Source organism: Cygnus atratus, chromosome 2 (genome assembly GCF_013377495.2).
Source record: "Cygnus atratus isolate AKBS03 ecotype Queensland, Australia chromosome 2, CAtr_DNAZoo_HiC_assembly, whole genome shotgun sequence".
Classification (NCBI taxonomy): Eukaryota; Metazoa; Chordata; class Aves; order Anseriformes; family Anatidae; genus Cygnus; species Cygnus atratus.
Window position 1 is genome coordinate 136,465,484 of NC_066363.1, and position 19,801 is coordinate 136,485,284.

Here is a 19,801-nt window from a genome sequence, read left to right on the forward strand (position 1 = left end):
TATTTGTAAAACTTGCAGTTACTTGTTTTAAGTGTTTTAAGAAACTGTCTCAAGTTCATTTCAAGTTACTAGATAACAGCAGCAAAACCAAGCACGTGGTGAAAGTAGGCTTCAGATTTTTTCACTTTCACAATCCCAGGGTGGCTGAGGCCGGCAGGGCCCTCTGGAGCCACCCGGTGCCACCCGTGCGCAAGCAGGGACACCCAGAGCAGGGTGCCCAGCACCACGTCCAGGCGGCTTCTGAAGGGCTCCAAGGAGGAGACCCCACAGCCTCTGGGCAGCCTGTGCCAGGGCTCCGTCACCCGCACAGCACAGAAGTGCTCCTGGTGCTCAGGGGGAGCCTCCTGGGGGCCAGTTTGTGCCCAGGGCCTCCTGTCCTGGCACTGGGCACCACTGCACGCAGCCCGGCTCCGTCCTCCCTGCACCCTCCCCTCAGGGATTTACAGAGAGTGATGAGATCCCCTGAGCCTCCTCTTCTCCAGGCTGAGCAGTCCCAGCTCCTTTCCTTCTAGGAGAGCTGCTCCAGGCCCTTTTTCATGGCCCTTTGCTGGACTCTCTCCAGTACGTCCAGGTCTCTCTTGTACTGGGAGCCTCAGAACTGGACACAGTGCTCCAGGTGTGGCCTCGTCAATGCCGAGGTCATTCTCAGTTGTACAGGGATTAACTGGATTAAATTACAATAACATATCTAAATTAAGCCTTTGGAAAATCTTTTATACCAGATGATGCCCCAGCCTCTGCGTTCAGGCATGTTTTGAGATACAAACTCAAGGGCTTAAGCTTTGTTAAGCAGGCAGATCTTCAAGAGCACCCACTGACCTTTCCTAGGTAGTCTTTTTCTGCTGATGAAAATTGGATAGATGTGGTCAGCTTCATTACAGATGTGAATGTCTGAATTTAGCTTCTGGCTATATTTAGATTTTTCTCTTCAAAGGCTGTTGCCTGCATGCAAATGTAATCTTAGGCTGTTCTGCATTGTAATAAGAATCGGGGTGTTGCTAGCTGCTTTCCATGCAAGTTGGTGCTGCTGCTGAGTACTTCTGACCTGTGGGGCTGTAACGGGCCCGTGAGTTACCAGCCATCTCCAAGAAAGCTGTGTAGGACGGGGACCCGCTTGTTTCTGGAGTGATGGGTGGTTCCTCTGGTGCACGCGTGCTATGGTCCCGTGCAGTCTTCAGTGGCAGCTCCCCCATGAGCCGGGGCACCCGCTTCCGCGTGTCTGAATGCATAACAGAGCCACTTCCTTCCTAATCCACCTGGCTTGCTTCATCCTTGCCTTATCAGGAAGATAACAAATAAGGGAGGGCTGAGCCTGCCTCTCCTGTCTGACACGGGCGATGTGAATGTGGTCCTGCTGGTAGGATGGCTGCGGGAGCTCGGGGGGTGTGGGCGTGCCAGGAGCAGGGATGACAGCAGAGCTAATTGCTGGGCTGAGAACATGAAGGCACGAGTAAATTAACGCTGTCTGGAAGGAAAGACCTGGTCTTTCGGTCCATCATGAGCATGCAAAGTGCTGTGGGGTTTACTGTAGAAGGAAAGGCAACCAGCTCCAGTGAGAACTGGCTGTAGAGGGGCTGTAGTCTTCTCTCAGACTCTTCTTCCGAAGCTAAAGTTGCTAATAAAAAACATTTTTTTTTAAAGTCTGTAGTGGTGTTACTCATTGTGTGCATCTAACCTGACCTTTGTTATATATAATGTGGTATTTTGAGTAGAGGGATCTTAAAGGTTAGCAGAACCAACACCTGGCTTTTAAACAAAACCGAGTTCTGTAGCTCAGCAGAATTGACACGGCACTGTATGCACGGAGGGAAGCCTCAAAGAGTCCATTCTGAATTACAGTTCATTTTTGGCTTTTAGTGGTGTATAAGTCCTTGTGCAAGTCCTCTGGAAGCAGACCAGAGTTGCCCTCTGCCAGGGAACTTGCTTCTGGATGCACGTAGTGTGTGAAATGCGGAGTTTATCATCTACCACCATGGAAGCTGAACGTGGTAAATCTGACAAGAGCGAACCTAACCTAAAGAAAAACATTTTACTTGTTGCACGAAATATTTGATGCGATTCAAATGAGGCTTGCTCGTGCCTAACAAAGCAGCCCCCACAGGTTGGGTGGTGGAAGCCGGTGGGATCAGGTTTATGGGTGGGTGGAGATGCCAGGGCTTGAACAGCACGAGTGTGGTGGCAAAGAGGTCATTGTCACCCTTCCATTTCAGGGACAGGAGCTACTTGGGAAGGAAGTGTGGATGTGGCACTGAGGGATGTGGTTTAGTGACGGGGTCGGTAGGTCAGGCTGGTGCTTGGACATGATGATCTTGAAGGTCTCTTCCAACCTAGGTGGTTCTATGAATAGCAGTTACTGCTGCAGCTGCTCAGCACATACAAGTGAATGGTCCTGCTCAGGTGCAGGGTGTGATCCTTAGTGGTTACAAATACCAGAGACTATTTTGTGTAGTTAAGCCAGGCAACTTCCCGTGCTTCCAGCTGTGGCATCCCACAAACAGGAACGGGAAAGGAACCGTGCTTATGGTTTGGGTGAATTTGGAAATAACTTAGTAAAGCAAGCATAGAGACTGCAATCTGCTTGTAGCGGCGAGCATCGGCACGTCTCGTGCGCGTCGCCTGGTTTTGGTCTGGTAGGTGGGGCTCAGCAACAAGCTCCTGACACCAACGTTGCTGCCTGCGAGGCTCTATCTGCAGTTTCTGTCAGATCTGGTGCTATCTGGCAGTCTGTGTGTTAGGAGGCTGTGTCGGAGGTGTCCTTACTTGTCTTGCTTGTGCAAGCATCAGTGCCGGTGTACAAATGACCGGTGTGCCAGGCTTCTGCACCTGCTGGTCTGGTGGTGGATGCCATGCGTTACAACTCTGCAGGAGGCTAGAGGAGAGCTTGGGGCACAGAACCTGTACAGAATCACAGAACGGTTTGTGTTGGAAAAGACCCTTGAATATCATCTAGTTCCAAGCCCCCTGTCACTGGCAAGGACACCTCCCACCAGATCAGGTTGCTCAAAGCCCCATCCAACCCTACTTTGAATGCTTCCAATGATGGGCCATCAACAGTTTCTCTGGGCAACCTGTTCCAGGCTCTCACCACCCTCATTGTGAGAAATGTCCTCCTCACATCCAACCAAAACCTATCTTCTTTTAGTTTAAAACCACTGCGCCTTGTCCTGTTACTTCAGGCCCATGTGTCTGAGTATGTTTACTCGGCTCTGGTGAGGCCGCACCTCGAGTACTGTGTTCAGCTTTGGGCCCCTCGCTACAAGAAGGACATGGAGGTGCTCGAGAGAGTCCAGAGAAGGGCGACGAGGCTGGTGAGGGGTCTGGAGAACAAGTCTTACGAGGAGCGGCTGAGGGAGCTGGGGTTGTTCAGCCTGGAGAAGAGGAGGCTCAGGGGAGACCTCGTCGCTCTCTATAGGTACCTTAAAGGAGGCTGTAGCGAGGTGGGGGTTGGTCTGTTCTCCCACGTGCCTGGTGACAGGACGAGGGGGAATGGGCTAAAGTTGCGCCAGGGGAGGTTTAGGTTGGATATTAGGAGGAAATTCTTTCCTGAAAGGGTTGTTAGGCATTGGAATAGGCTGCCCAGGGAAGTGGTTGAGTCGCCATCCCTGGAGGTCTTTAAAAGACGTTTAGATGTAGCCCTTAGTGATATGGTTTAGTGGAGGTTTTGTTAGTGTTAGGACAGAGGTTGGACTAGATGATCTTGGAGGTCTCTTCCAACCTAGACGATTCTGTGATTCTGTATCAGATCATAAGATGCTATTTTATTTTTGGCAACTTGATTCTTTTTGTTTCCTAGCCTCTCCACAAAGAAGAAAGGGAAAGCTTAAATGTTTTGATTTGGGGAAAATAGAGGAATAAGAATCGGAGAGTTGCTGGTATTTTATTTTCACCCAGATGTTTCACACGAGATGTTCCCCTTCTTCTGTTGTCATCCCTTTGCTCTCATGCATTCCCACCCATACGTAGGTGCAAGGTAGATCTATCATCCAACCTGCTAAACACTTTGTTTTCTGCTTCCTAGCAGAAGTGCTGACATGGGTTAGATTCAGCTTGCCAGCACAGTGCGATGGTTTCATTTGCTGTAGCCCGTCGTTCCTGCGCCAAACGTCCCGGCGTGGGCTGACGTGCTTGTGGTGGTGTCACCGCAGATGACACACCACCCGCCGTGCATCGCCCTGGTTTGGGTCCAACTCCTGCCAAAATCTCACACCCACTGCCAGTGCTGCTGCCAGCCCAGCTCACCGCAGGGGGAAGCGGGCATCCCATGCCACGCTGGACCCACTTGTCCTTGATGCCCAAAGCACTCGAGGCAGAAGAACGCTCTGCCCACTGCGGTTGTTGACTTTCTTGGTCCTGCCGTGTGCCAGATGCTCTCCAGGCGTGTAACCTCCTACCAAGTCGGGCAGGAGTTTGCCTTGGTGTGAAGTCACTCCGTGTTTACCGTGGAGGGAACGCATGCGGTTTGTAATGCCTCTGCCAGGCACCACCCTGCTTATTACAGAAACTGCTGCACGTCCCCGCTGAGATAAGGGCTCCTTTGTTGCTTCGCTTTCTGTAGATGTCCGGACCTGCCTTCTGCAACAGGCCTGAAAGGAAAAAAAAAAAAACAGATAAAGGAGTAGGGGAGGTGACTCACAGAGGAGAGACTGGTTCGGGGCAGGGTTTGGAGCTGTGGCGTGCTCCTTCCTGCCGCCTGCCTCTCTGCGCAGCCAGTGGGAACCTGTCCCACCCATGCCGTGCTGGGGCAAGGGGAGCACCTTCGGTGGTGCTGTGGCTCCAGGCAGGCTGCACCAGGCTCCTCCTTGTCCAACTCTTCTGCTCTGCAGTGTGCGTGGCTGGTACGCCGGTCTGGATGCCCAGAGCTGCAGATCTGGATGTTAAGAGCTGCGTTTCTTGGGTGCTGGGGTAAGGGAGAACACGGTGTGCACACCCAGTGACAGTTCGGAGCAAGCTCCTGTCAGTGGCTAAGCAACCGCGGCTCTGTTGATGCACACAGATGCCGAAGTAGAATTAAAGGCGTGTTTTGCTGGTGCCTGGTAGCCAGACCAAGGTTTTGTTTAAAATGTGAAGTAGCACCGCGGGTGGGATTTTCCTGCTGTAATCCGTGTAAGTGCCTGTGCTGGAGCTGCAGGAAGCCATGGGGGAAGGAGCGACAGTGGGGAGAAAAAGGAGGTTCGGAACTGTTCCTGCAAGGAGCAGCTTCTGGTCTGTAAAGCTCTCTGTGGTCTAAGCCCCTGCTGTGCCAGAGCCTGCCTGCCCCAAAATGGCGTCTGTGTGGCTCCCAGTTGGCTTGGTCTCAGTGCCCCAGCTTTGCTGGTGGGATGTGATTCCCCATGGAGCAGCAAAGCTGATGTGAGAGCAGATTCACAATTTGCTTGGTATGGAAAACCATTGGGGAATGGTTGAGTACCCGGTACAAGAGCAAACTCCAACCTGTCAGTGAGACGCAGTGGTGCTACTTGGCCAGAATAAGAGATGGAGGAACCACCACAGTGTTAGTCATGGCCAGCCAAAGCTGTGCATAAGCAGCATGGGGTTCCTCTCTCTTCAAGTTCAGCTCTCTACAGACAAGAAGCTTTAAAACTTTCATCCCATTTTGGTTCTATGAATGCCAGCTGCTTTGGCAATGAAGTACCACTCCAGATGGGGGGGTGTTGTTATTTCAGGGCTGTTGGCTCTCCAGGAGAGGCACCTCAGCTCCTGGTGGTCAGTGGTAAGTTTGGAGCAGGAGCTGCACTGCAGAACCTGACCCACAAAGGTGGTGATTGCATCTGAGATTGTATTGCTCTTCAGGCCTTTTTTATATTCATGGCCCTTTGCTGGACTCTCTCCATTATGTCCGTGTCGCTCTTGTACTGGGCAGTGCTCCAGGTGTGGCCTCACAAGGGCTCAGCAGAGGGGAGGGATCACCTCCCTTGGCCTGCTGGCAAAGCTCTGCCTGATGCAGCCCAGGGTACCAGGTGGATGTGGCCTGGAGGAGGCTGCGGCCCATGGAGAGCCCCCGCAGGAGCAGGCCCTGGGCCGGAGCTGCAGCCCGTGGAGAGGAGCCCACGCAGGAGCAGGGGGTCTGGGGGGAGCTGCCGCCCGTGGGGGACCCGTGCTGGAGCAGTTTGCTCCTGGGGGATGGACCCTGCGGTACGGAGCCGTGTGGGAGCAGTTCTTGAAGAGCTGCTGCCTGTGGGCAGCCCCCTCAGGCTCAGTTCGGGCAGGATGGCATCCCGTGGGAGGGACCCCATGTGGAGCAGGGGCAGAGAGGGACCATGAAAGAGTGGCGGAGATGAAGTGGTAAGGACTGACTGTAGCCCGTGTTCCCCTGCATGGCTTGGGGGGAGGAGGTGGAAGAGAGTGGATAGGGGGGAAGGTGTTTTTGGCTTGTTTTTAGTTTCTCACTGCTCTAACCTGTTAATAGTATGTAATAAAGTATATTAATCTCCCTACGCTGAGTCTGTTTTGTCTGTGATGATAATTGTTGAGTGATCTCCCCATCCTTATCTCAACCCTTGAGCCCTTTCCATTGTATTTTCTCCCCCTGTCCCTTTGAGGAGGGGGAGTGAGAGAGTGGTTGTGGTGGAGCTCAGCTGGGTAAAACCACCCCAACAGGTCCTGTTTACTCTCCCATGAGCAAGAGCACCGACACCCATGGTAAAGGCACGAGGGCTGTGCCTGGATGTGCACATGGGGAAGGGCCGGTGGTCTGTAGAGATGTGTGGACATCAGGTTCTTGATGGTGTTCCTGGATAGGTCCCGCATGAGGATGTCACCTGCTTGTCCAGGATCCAGAGCTAGGAAAGAAGTCTTCAATTGCCTCTTTTCTCCTGCTCTGACCCTGTGCTTTATGCCACGATCTCTCCAGAGCATTTCTCTGGGGCTCTTCTTTAGCCCAAGTCCATATGAATACATCCCTGCTGCTTGGTGTGGAAGTACGCAGGAGATGTCTCCCACCTCCTGCCCAGACCAGGGACTGCCCATGGCAGCTGTGCCAGCGCACCAGTGCAGGGGGTTGTAGGATGGAGCCCAAAACCCATCATGGGAGAGGAGCCAGGCTTCGGCAGGCATCCAGCTCTTTGCCGTAGCGTTACTGCAGCATGCTGTGAAGCGACTGACTCTTCTGCTCTGTGTAAAATGCAGAACTCATACTTGATTATTTATCTGATGATGTGAGGGAAGTGCTAAATGAGCAATCTTCTCCCCTGCAGGCTGCATGTGTGGGCTTTTGTTTTTAGGAGGGAGAGAAGAAAGATCTGAAGATACAGCAGCTATTTGATCTGCAGCCGCGCTCTGAGGTGGCTGAACATTTGCTCTGTTGTGTACACGGTTAGTGTATCAAAAGCCTTATCGCAGAAGGAAATCGGAGAGGAGGCTCATGATTCAAACCGAGCAGGCACCTCGAGGCGGGGCACGGAGAGCAGCAGGCAGGGGAGCCTGGCAGCAGGGAACCCCGGCCCTGCCGCTCTTTTCATGGCCAAAATCTCACTCAAAGCGCCCCCCCAGAGCCCTGCCTGTGTGCCCCTGATTTTGGCGAGTGGTGTCAGGGGGTGTTTTTGTTGTGCAAAGGCTGCAGAGGGCAACAGAAACAGCTGGCTCTGGATGTACTGGGTGTTCTTCTACCGCTCCACCACCCCACAGTAATGTCAGGTTTCATTATGCAGCAGGTGGTTTGGGAGGAAAATGGAAAACACGAACCCTAAAGGCTCCCAGACTGCAAAAGAAATGAAGAGCCCTAGCACTCTTTGCATTATATGCAAATGCTCGCTTTTTAAGTGTTGACTTCTGATCTTTGAGTGGCTGGGAGATGGCAGCTCTGCGAAAGGTGCTGCGGTGCTCCTGCTTTTTATTTGCTATTTGACAGCTTTGGTGCCTGTCCTGGCTAAGCCACGGTGTAGCTGATGGCTTTGAAACCCTTTCCAAAGCTGAATCCTGATGTCTTGAGTGCATCTCCATGCTCTCCTCGCCTCTACTTCTCCTCCTTGCATCAATCGCTCCCTTGGCTTCCACAGTAAATGGCATAATGGCCTGAAAGCACAAACCTTTTACGCAAGGCAGGCCCCTCATGATTAATAATTTAAGAGCATCTCCGAGTACCAGCCCTGGGGGGCACAAGCTGCCTCAGGGGAGGACCAGGACTTTTTTTTTTTTTTCACTGCTTCCTGCTCCTATGCAAGCAGGGAAGAGCTGCAAGCCTGTGATACAGCTGGATTAAATGTTATGTGGGGGGCAAGGGAGCATCATCTGTGCTGCCCAGTGCCAGCAGCCAGTGAGCATATTTAGGGGTTATGAGATGCTACAATGCTGAGATGAAGAGATGCAAAAAAAATAAGGGGATGACAGCAAGGGAAGGGGTTGCGCAGGTAAAAAGCAATGATATGCATGGAGAGACAAGCCTGGAAGTAGGACCAGAAAGAGGAAGGAGGATAGATTGGAGAACATGAAGTTAAAATGGGCAAACAGCAGTGAAGAACCAAGATTTGAGATGTGATTTGCTTGGGCTGACTCTGGGGCTGCTGGATGTTACTCTTGGTGGGGGGGGGGCGTCTCTCCCCAGGACAGGTGGAAACGAAGCCACAGTTTTGCAGAGTGATGATGTAAAAATTAGTAGTGATTGACTAATAAAAATGCTGTCTGGGAGGGAGGCTGAAGTGGATCCACCAAGGAGCACTTACTGCTCATTTATTCTACTGAGGGGAAGGGTCTGCTGCTCCTCTGGGGCCAGGGCTAGGGCATTCTCTGCTGTGTCCCTGCCATGTCCCCAGATGCCTCTTTCCCCCCCCCAAAATCCTTCTCACCCCTCAGCTTTGCACCTCGCTGCTGACAGAGAAAACGGCTTTAAATGGGGCTGCACCTGGAAAGGGGGAGGATGTCCAAGCGTAGTTAATTTTGGAGGCCCAAATCTGAGCTCTTACAGCTGGGTGATAACCACCCACACCCACGTTAAAATGCAGCAGTCATGTTTGTGGCTTGCATTTGATTTATTTATTTATTTTTAAATAAGGACATGGTTTCTGGTGGCGTGACGAAGCATGCAGGGAACCAAAACACTGCTCCTAACACGCAGGTCTGACTTAGCCACCACCGGCAGGCGACCGGTCGCGCGGGATTTTCAAGGCCGAGCTGGTGCCTGGCCAAATACCAGCCACACAGCACCCCCCTGGGTGCCTGCGGCCTGTTTTGCACAGCTGCCTGCCAGGATTTGGAATAGGGACGTATCTGTTAGCACGGTCCTGCCGTCACCCAGTTCCTGAGGCATGCGCTCGGGTTTGGGGCAAGGCCTGCGGAAACACCCGCGGGTGCCGGGCGCTGCTGGATCCGCGGGGGCCGCGCGGCGTCGGGCGGGTTGTGCTCCACCAGCTCCCTCCTGGATGAACCAGAAAACCTGCTTGGGGTGCTTAGGGCTGAGTCACAGCCGGCCTGCCCTGCCCAGGCTTTGTCCTCGTTCCTGCCAAGGGCCTGCGCTGAGGGGATCAGCCACTGGCGGCTTCTGCCTTAGGGAGGAGCAGAGCGGCCATAAACAAGCATTGGCGAGCTGCTAGGCCCGCTGAATTACAGGGAGCCTGGTGGTTGAGTACCGGTTAACCTGCTTGCTCCGAGGGAAATGACTGGGAATCACAAACGCTCTCTCCATTTAAATATTACTCATTTCTTTCAACCTGTTGCAAGAGGGCAGGCGGGAACGGATGTGGGAGCAAGCACTGATTAGTGCTAATTGGCACCGTGTGGGCTTGTTGGAGCTCATGTTCAGCCAGACCTGAAGGCGGGGGACACTGCTGGGTCACAAGGAAGGTCTTGTTACCTCAGCAAGAAGGCTGCCTTCATTTTAAGTATCACAGCCATTGAACCAGGCACATGAGATGCTGGGGCCAGGCTTTCTTGCTTGGGTCTCTCTGGTCCAAACTCACTTTGGGCACCAGTCAAAGGCACATCTGAGAATTTCACCTCTCCTCTCCAAATGCAGCGTTACCCCTATTCCAAGTGATATTAGCGCCTGGAGAGCGCCAGTAAAACACGGGAACACCAAGCTTCACAGCGGTGCAATAAAGCACACAGTGCAAAATAAGCAGAACAAAACCTCGTGTATGCTCCAGCATAGCACTCAGATGTCTGTCCTGCAAGCTCAGAGGAAGGTGTTTTGCTGGCCACAGCCTCTCTCACCTGAAGACAGGAGCCTGAGCACAGCCTCATACCTTCCCTCTGCGCCCACCAGCCGCCGGTGGCACACACCTGCAGTTTCAGGAGCTGCGGTCGAAAGATGCCTCAGACTGGTTTCAGGCTGAAGCCACAGAAACTGCTTTTTGAAAGTCTTCTTGAGCGGGGAAGACAAACAAAGGAATTATTGTCTTCTCTTGCTTGCTGATAGGCGTTTCCCAAAAAAAAATAGGAATGAAACCAGGCTTAGACAAGTGTACAACCTGCTTGGAGCACCAAAGCCATGAGCCGTAGCTTCTTAGGACTTTTGGCTTTTCTCATTCCTGCGCTACCTGAGCTTCCTGCAAGCAGAGTATTCCCCAGGGGAATCGGCATTTGCTCACACCTGCAAATAACTCACGTGGCCTGTCTGTAAAGTGGCCGTGTCCTGGGCTGGTGGGCGAGCATCCCGTGGGATGCACATCCCTCCGGGCCCTGCTCCATCACGGGTGAGGAAGGGCCTTTTCCTGGCTTCAACAAGCATGCGGTGGGCTGTAACTAGACCAACAAGACATTTTGTTTCTTTCGCTCTCTACAGACTGCCCAAATGATAGCAATTGTCCTCTTCAGCAAGCCCATCAGTCACTTTTAGTGAGGACCTCCCTGTGCTGGCCACGTGGCTACAGGTCTCATGGAGAAGTCACCATCCAGAGGCAGGGACTGAAGGCAGGAGAGATGCAGCCCTGAGCCAAGAGGAACAGCATCACTTCTGGGACAGAAGGCAAAGCCAGAATGAATCCTCCTTAATTTGTCTGCAAGAAAAAGAAATGCCTGCAAATTTTAACCACAACATTTTAACGTATCCTTTTTTTACCCTCTCTGGCAGGATGGAGAGAGTTTGTGTGTAGCCCTTTGTGCCCCGTGCTCCTCACTGCCACCTCTCCTCACTGCAGCATCCACTGATTCCCCCAGCAAGTGCCTGCCAGCGACATGGGGGTGGCAGTGACAGTACAGCTATCAAAACCCCAGCTCCGTGTCAAATAAGCAGTCTCCCAGCTGTCTTCTGCTCTGAAGGCAACAGCCTGTGAAGCTCACGTTTGTGAGCTTCAGCCGCTTTCACCGACCAGAGGAAACATCTGCATGTTGATGTTTGCAGCTCCAGAGGTGATCCCCTTGCATTTTAAATGCACCATGTTTACACAGATGTAAAACAGCTGCAGAAATAGGTGTCCTTCTTACTCCAGGGTCTCTCTTGTATGAGCTACTTAAATACCAGTTTGGTAAAAGGACATCTATAGACAACCCCACCAAAGTTTCTCCTTCTCAGTAGACTTTTCCATCTCAAGTTCCTGTATTCCTTATCTATAGTTAGCATATCAATTAGTTCAGCTGTAACTGATGTATCCAAAGGTATTGGCTGTAAAACATTTAGTTGAACACACAGAGTTTACAAGGAGCTAAAGACAACACCAGTCTGCTTGATCATTTATGCTACTTTTTTGCCTCTGCAGAAAAGGGTTCCTAAAAAAAGCTTTGTCACACTGGAAAAGTGGTGAGTATGCAGTGCATGAATGGATGTTTAAGTACACAGAAGATGCCTGTAATGCTTCTTTAGTCATTTCTAAATGCTAGGCACTTCAAGGAGAGCAGCTTTGTTTGCAGTGCTTCTGCCAACCTGGCAGCCATCAAGGTATGCGATATTTCAGTAATTTTGAAAACGTGGTTTAAAAAAAATGAAAAGGGACGAGCCCCCAGTCAGCCTTCCTCCCTCCTGTGGTGTGTCACTGCCCCAGAATTTGCCTTAGGGAAGATCTGGCATGTAACATTTCGTAACTAGAAAGAGGGACCCGATGTCATTTTGGGGAGGGTGAGAGAATCTCTCATTTATTTCCTGTGACTTGTCTGGAGGTGTAGGAAGCACACACCAAAAGTCACTGTAGCAAGCGATTTCAGATGCAGTTATGAAATAAACCTGCTTAAAATGCCAGTGAGAGTATGGGCACAGCATTTTGCGAAAGATTAAATGAATTTAATTGCTTGTGTTGAACTAATGCAATTCTGCAGTTAGATAAGCTCTTGAGGTATCATTTTTAAACTGGTTTCCTTCGGATTGTATCAAAGTCTGGAAGACTGCTCTAATTTCTGGCTTCCTAACCCCAGACAGAGCTTAAAGGGATGATGCAAAACCACCCCAGCTGGTTTGATGTAACCAGCAGGCTGCAAAACACCAAACTGGTCCTAGTGGGAAGCTGTCCTAGAGCCAGCACACCTTGCCTAGTTATAGGATGTAGTTATAGGATGTTCCAGAGCTCAGTTGCAGGCTCAGTTTAGAGGAATGCACCAGCCACATGTCTTTATTTTGCCTTTAATCAGTGGCAAAGGAAGATTTCATGGGTGTGCAGTTATAGGCTAACACCATTTATCTCATGACTTATTCTGCTGCAAGGGGAGGCTGTTTTTGGGAGCAGAAGTCCCCAGGGAGCTATCAGCAGTTCTGGTGGTGGAGCGTGTACATGTGTGCTGCTCTGTTCCTCCCACCCATAAGTTATAACCATGAAAATCACCAAAAACATTGAGCTGTATCAATGTCAGCATCACAGGGAGCCAGTGAGGCCCGTGGGGTGCTTAAAGCAAGTAAACAGTAAGCAAACACTTAGGAGCCTTAAAATCCTCATCTAGTGGGTGAGTCCTCTGACTTTCACTCTTCCCTTGGTTCCAAAACATACACTTAATAATGATACACAGGGTTACTTCCATTTTCAGCTGCAGCTGCACAGTGACAAGAAACTGGTTTTGCATCAGCCCCTAAAGCTTCCCCCAGCTGGAAAGTGCTTGGTGCTGTGGGGAGGAGAAACCTCTTGTGCAGGCACTGCTGTGCTCCTCGGTGAGTTACCATGTTTAAGTGCTCTTCTTGCTGTTATTGAGCATCAGCATCATCGTCGAGTGTCATCCAGCACTTACCGAGACCTCCACAGTGACCAGGGAGGTCACTTGATCCCTGCCCAGCCGTTTCATCCTTTAATTCAGGTTAATGCTCCAAAGAAATGCTGTGCTTATCCCCATTGCATAACCACACTTCAGACTGTGCTGCCCGGGGATGTTTCGGTGCCTGCAGACCTTATTTTAGCATCAGCTGCTGTCGCAACTATTAAATTCCTGGTGTCATCGTATTGATTTATTTTATGAATTAAAGGGAGACAATTTCTCAATGTTGTAAGATGTAAAAATCTCTGTGCCAGGGCCATGTTTTATTCACAGTTATTTAAGCCTGTGCCTGTAGCTTATTCTACTTCTTATTTTCTTTATCTTTCTGTGCTTTCCTCACAGATGTGATCTGTAGGGTCTTTTAAGACTTGGCAGTTAACAGAGATCGTCTTTATTTTAGGCACTTCAAGCAATGCAAGTGGCTACTCACTGTCTGAATTCTTAAACCTTTAAAAAAATAAAAGCTCCTGTTGGGAGCCTTTTACTTTGCATTTGGGTCCAGGTCGTGGTGCATGAAAGGAAATGTGAGGCCAGTGGCTGGCAGGATGGCAGAGTGCCATGCAGGGGAGCTTCTCGAGGGATGGGCAGCGCAGGCAGGGTTGTTCAGGGTGAACTCAGCGCTCATCTACACCTTGCTGGATGTCAGGGACTCGAGTGAGGATGTTTGTACACGAGTATGCTAATGAGCCATAATTTATGTACTGGTGCTGAGTCAGAGTACATTACAGTGAAAAGATTTCCCTGCAAACATCTTTGCATTTCAGTAAGAATTTGCCTCTGGATTTTGAAAGCCACAGCAGCTGCTGCTGCCAAGCTTGTGGCCTTGCTTGCAGACCTTGCTTTCAATCTGCAAACTCTTACTTATTTATTTATTTTTTTTTCCCCAGTGCAGATTCCTGCAAAGCAAATTGAAGGCTGCTGACAACAGGCTTGTTTTGCTTAGTTACTCTTCCTGGGCCTCTCAGATGTGGTCTGTGACCTCCTGGGGCCCAAAGCTGATCAGGGCCCACAGCAGAAGACTGCACTCCAAGAGCAGCAGGCTCCTTCTCCGTCAGAAGCTGAGTGGGATGGCTGTAAAACACAACAGTTAAGTTGTTGAGATTCACTGAGAAGCTAAATTTACTGCCTTGAAGCTTGCATTGCAAGCGTGCCCTGAGCTTTTCCCAGACCGAGATAAGATTTTTTTTTTTGAAGGAAGTAGCTTCACGTAGCTTCAAGTCTGTAAAGAAAACAGCAAACAGGAAAGAAAAAGAAAGTGTGGGAAGCAATGTTTTATTTTAAAATGGTTTAAGTGTGAATGTGCTCAGTTAAGGGGAGACTGTTTATAAGTACAGAGAGGGACTGGGAGCGCTGTTAGCCTATTGAGATCCTCCCATCTTCTCCCACAGTGTTCTTGGGTAGACTACAGCCCCAGCTTTCAGGTAGCAGGGAGAGAGGGGTGTTCCTCCTGCTCCTCGTGGGCACAGAAACCCTTGCTGCCCTTCGTTGGCTATAGACTATATCCACAGCAGCCCCTCAGACCAGAGGGAGAGCTCTGGTGGCAACCATGCCACCTGTGCTGGGCCCAGCGGAGCGTGCGGCCTGCCCTCGGCGATGCCTTCCAGGGCCTCTTTTAAGCAGCTCGTCTGAACACGGCTGTAGGAAGATAGGAAAATGTGTCATTTCAGACAAGCTAATGAACCCCCTCTTTCAGGCCTTGGTCCCTAAAATAGCAGAACAGGAAATGTGAGTAACTCGCAGCATCTGACAGAAAAGGAAAGTAGCTGCTCAGTTCTTTTATGGCCTGTCAGGTATCGGACAATGAAGTGAGAATGTGCTGGGGCAGGCTTGATGAGGTGCTCCTGCTGCCCTGTGCTACTAGGCTGTTTGTTTTTCCCCTATTTAAAGGTGTCATTTGTCTTATGATGGATCCTGAAAATACCCTGGGTAACCAAATGCCTGGAGCTGGCTGGGAACCCTCGGTAGCGAATTGTTATTGTAAGGTCTGAGAAACCATTGACATCTGGAAATTATCCACTTTACAAACATATCCTTTATAAAGAAGTAATACTCCCCAGGTTTTGGGAGCGACTTCCAATATACTGCAGGGGGAAAAGCAATCTTTTGCAAAAACAGAGCGACTGAGGATTTTCGCTTACACCAGCAGCCCTTGCGTGCAGCACCTGGCTGGGTACCGCGGGCGCTCCGACTGCTGCCAGCTGTGTCAGCGAATCCTCCCGGGCTCGCCAGGCAGGGGATGTGCTGCACCCACCCCCGGTTTGCTCAACAGATGGACCCCCGTATCTTCTTGGCTTGAATTGTCTCGGTAATTCAGTTCCAGAATGTTCTCTGTGCAATTACCCAGGACAGATATGTTTTATTGCTCTTCAGAAACATTGTTAGATTCTTTTATACCACTCTCATTTTTCATAGTTTAATTGTTTCCAGCCTTCCTTACTGGAATTGAACTAAATATATATCTTGCATGGAAAAAAACAGTGAAAAAAGGTGTTTCAGACATATGTAGGAAGATGCAACTGAAAGACTGCTTTAAAGTGGTTCCAATTCTCAATTTTAGCTTGAATAAAGTTTTGAGAAAATCTGAAATGACTTTGCAGTATACTTTGGGGAAGAAGGGAGGAACAAAAGCCATCATTCATAGAAAAATCAATGCAGAGGATGCTACAATTTTCTGTTAACTCTTCATTTCAGCCACCGAGGAACATGTATTGTATTGAAGGTGCCTTGCTGTGCTGTAGGCTCAGGGCAGATGAATTTCCCAAGATATACACAGAAATCAGAAAGAAACAGCCATCGTATGTTAAAGAGTAACTCATTACACCACAAAAAATATTTCTATCTTACATTTGTAAACCAGATGTTTCACTGATTTAAAGCATGTAAACCAATGCTACAACAGTTCTTACCCCCAAAGTGGTGGAACTGGTCTGTGCCAGCTCTGTTATAAAACCCCTCATCGAAAAATTAAACCAGATATTGCAGTGCGGAATAGCATTAGGATTCAGGAAAGGCTCATATTTCTGTAGGGGTAATAAGACTAATAATGATTCTTACTATGAAGAAGCTTTTATTTTTAAAAGACACACGCCCTCCTACTTCAGTGTCCAAGTCAATCTCTTCCTGCAAGTGAGAGTAACATGTCACTTCCAGGAGACCGTAATACACCATGGTAAGCATTATTTTGGATAACCAGCCTCCGGATATAATCTCTTCCTAAATCATTCTGCATGCGCAAGATCATACCCTGATTACATTGATGTGAAGGTCTTCACAGGAAGGAGCAAGCAGCTGTCACAGGCAGCACTCACATCGGTTTGTTCTGCTGAAGCTATCTACATGCTTTTTCTTACCAGCATCCTGAGCAGCCCGCTCTGCCAAGATAAGGAGTTTGATACTAAATTCAATCTTCCTGTCTGGGCTAGCTGCTTCCCCCTTCCTGTGAACGCTGTTTACATCAGCACAGTCAGGAGAGAGTCCTCCGAGCAGTCAGAGTGCTGACTATCCCAAAGCTTCTCTGCCTTAGCTGAAAGACTGAATTTAATTACTACCATGTACATTTAATTATCTCATAGTAAGGCCATATTGCTTGCCTTTAAATAGAGATTGAAAAATTCAGTAGACACTTTATGACTATCCTACCACCTAGTTAGCATTTTTTCCCTCTCTGTAGACAACCACATTTTAAAGTAGACGTATTTAGGGTACTTGGGGCAAGAATATTATGCGTTTGTTTGACCAATATGAAAATGTCTTCCTCTTTGCCTCCCAGTTCTTTAGTGCAAGCTCCAAAGTTATAAGGGTTTCAATTTCACTAAACTCTCATGAAAAACTTCAAGCTCATTTGCTTGTATTTGAATAACAGTTATAAACCACTGGCTAAGAGGATTTTAGCAGCCCTGAATGAATGTAGCTCATACCTAAAACTTATCACTGGTAAACAGCTTTAAACTGCAGGAAATCCATCTCTCAATTTTTAGAGGAAAACCCCCAAACTCAAGCGAGTCGTGTTCAGCTCACTTGTTCTTGTAGCACAGCATCCTTGTGCAAACAAACCGATACTCTCTGAGGATGTAGTTCCTCTCCTCTGCATGTTGGTTCACTGTGCAGCTCAGGGTCCTAGTGTGGAAGTGACTGAGGGCAGAGGATGGGGGTGGATTCACCCCCGTTTTCCAGGCCAGACCCCTGGGACTGCAGGTAAGTCATCCCACAAGTCTCCAGAAGGGGACACCTCCCATATGAGGTTTTGTCCTTCCTGTTGGCAAATGTTTTGCAGTCATTTGAACTTCCTCCTGCAGCACACCATTTTTCTCTCTTCTATTTAGGTGTGTCCGCTTTAATTTAGAACTAAACAAACCAGTAAAAACTAACAAATCAAAAAATACCCCACCCACAAAACAATACTTATTTCTTGCCTGAAAAAATGTCTCCACAAAACTTTTCTACATGCAGCTTTTCACAGTATGCCACTCAGCCTTGCTTGTTACTACATTCTCTACCAAAACTTTTCGTTCAACTGTTTCTCCTATAAGGAAGGAAGGAAGTAAAAAAATGTGAGAGAGATCACTCACCTATGGTGTAACTAGGCTAAATTTAGATGATACTCTCTGCCAGCAAAATAAGCAAGTTCTAATTTTATGTTTTATATATATCTGTGCTCTACTTAAAAGCACCTCAATGCTTCAGAAACCGACGCTAACTTTTTAACTACAGAAATAGTCCTAACTTCACAGGCTAATGGAGATCATGGAGATCATATTTACTTCCATCTACTGACCTACCAAAGAACCTGACGAGAGTTCAAGCTGACACAGCCTTTTAAAACTCACTCTTCACTAAGACGTTATCCTTGGTAATGGCTGATGAACCGCAAGATGCAGGTGTTTGGAAGATTCTCGCTGCCATTAGTCAGATGCTGTGCAGCATCTCCCATGTTCCACATTGCTTTCCTACACAGACAGAAACAACCTTTTGGCATTTCTGAATCTAGGCCTTTTACTATTTTCTTTATACGACCTGCCGTCTTTTCACATCTTGGGCAATGTGCTATATGAATTTTGTATTGGACATTATGAGATTCTAAATTACACAAGCTCTGCTTACCAAAATTGCTTAACGACATTTTCAGGGAAAATTAATTTGGTGTGAACGAAAGGTAAATCCTGGAGGTCCTCCACCATATTTGAGAAGTTGTGGCAGTCCAGTGAAGTCCCCTCTGACTGGAAGAAGGGAAAGATAACCCTCATTTTTAAAAAGGGAAAAAAAGGAAGAGCCAGGGAACTGACTGTAGGCCAGTCAGTCTCATCTCTGTGCCTGACAAGATCACAGAGCAGATCCTCCTGGAAACTATGTGAAGGCACATGGAAAATAAGGAGGTGATTGGTGACAGCCAACATGGCTTCACTAAGGGCAGATCGTGCCTGACAAATCTGGAGGCCTTCTACGATGGGGTTACGGCATTGGTGGGTAGGGGAAGAGCAACTGACATCACCTACCTGGACTTGTGCAAAGCATTTGACACTGTCCCCCATGATATCCTTGTCTCTAAATTGGAGAGACATGGATGTGACGGATGGACCACTTGGTGGGTAAGGAATTGGCTGGACGGTCGCACTCAAAGAGTTGCGGTCAGTGGCTCAGTGTCCAGGTGGAGATCTGTAATGAGTGGTGTTCCTCTGGGGTCAGAATTGGGACCGGCACTATCTAATATCTTTGTTGGTGACATGGACAGTGAAATTGAGTGCACCGTCAGCAAGTTTGCTGATGACACCAAGCTGTGTGGTGCGGTCGACACGCAGGAGGGAAGGGCTGCCATCCAGAGGGACCCGGGCAGGCCTGAGAGGTGGGCCTGTGCAAACCTCATGAGTTCAACAAGTGCAAGGTCCTGTATCTGGACAAGGGCAATCCAAAGCACAAATACAGGGTGGGTGGAGAATGGGTTGAGAACAGCCCTGAGGAGAAGGACCTGGGGGTGGTGGCTGATGAGAAGCTCAACACAAGCCAGCGATGTGTGCTTGCAGCCCAGAAAGCCAACTGTATCCTGGGCTGCACCAAAAGCAGCGTGGCCAGCAGGGCGAGGGAGGTGATTGTCCCCCTCTGCTCTGCTCTTGTGAGACCCCACCTGGAGCCTGCGTTCAGCTCTGAGGCCCCCAACACAAGGACATGGGCCTGTTGGAGAGAGTCCTGAGGAGGGCCACAAAGATGATCAAGTGGTTGAAGCACCTCTCCTATGAAGCCAGGCTGAGGGAGCTGGGGTTGGTCGGCCTGGAGAAGAAAAGGCTCTGGGCAGACCTTACAGCGGCCTCCCAGTACCTAAAGGGGGCCTACAGAAAAGCTGGGGAGGGACTTTTTGTCAGGGGGTGTAGGGATAGGGCAAGGGGAAATGGCTTTAAACTAAAAGAGGGGAGAGTTAGATTAGATGTTAGAAGTTCTTCACTCAGAGGGCGGTGAGGCACTGGCACAGGCTGCCCAGAGAAGCTGTGGGTGCCCCATCCCTGGAGGTGCTCAAGGCCAGGCTGGATGGGGTTTTGGGCAACCTGGTCTGGTGGGAGGTGTCCCTGCCCATGGCAGGGGGCTGGAACTGGGTGGGCTTTAAGGTCCCTTCCAACCCAAACCATTCTGTGATTCTGTGATGATTCTATGAAGGTGGCTTAGTTCTTCCACTCAGGCTGCTAGAAGATAAACAAAAATACATATACTTATA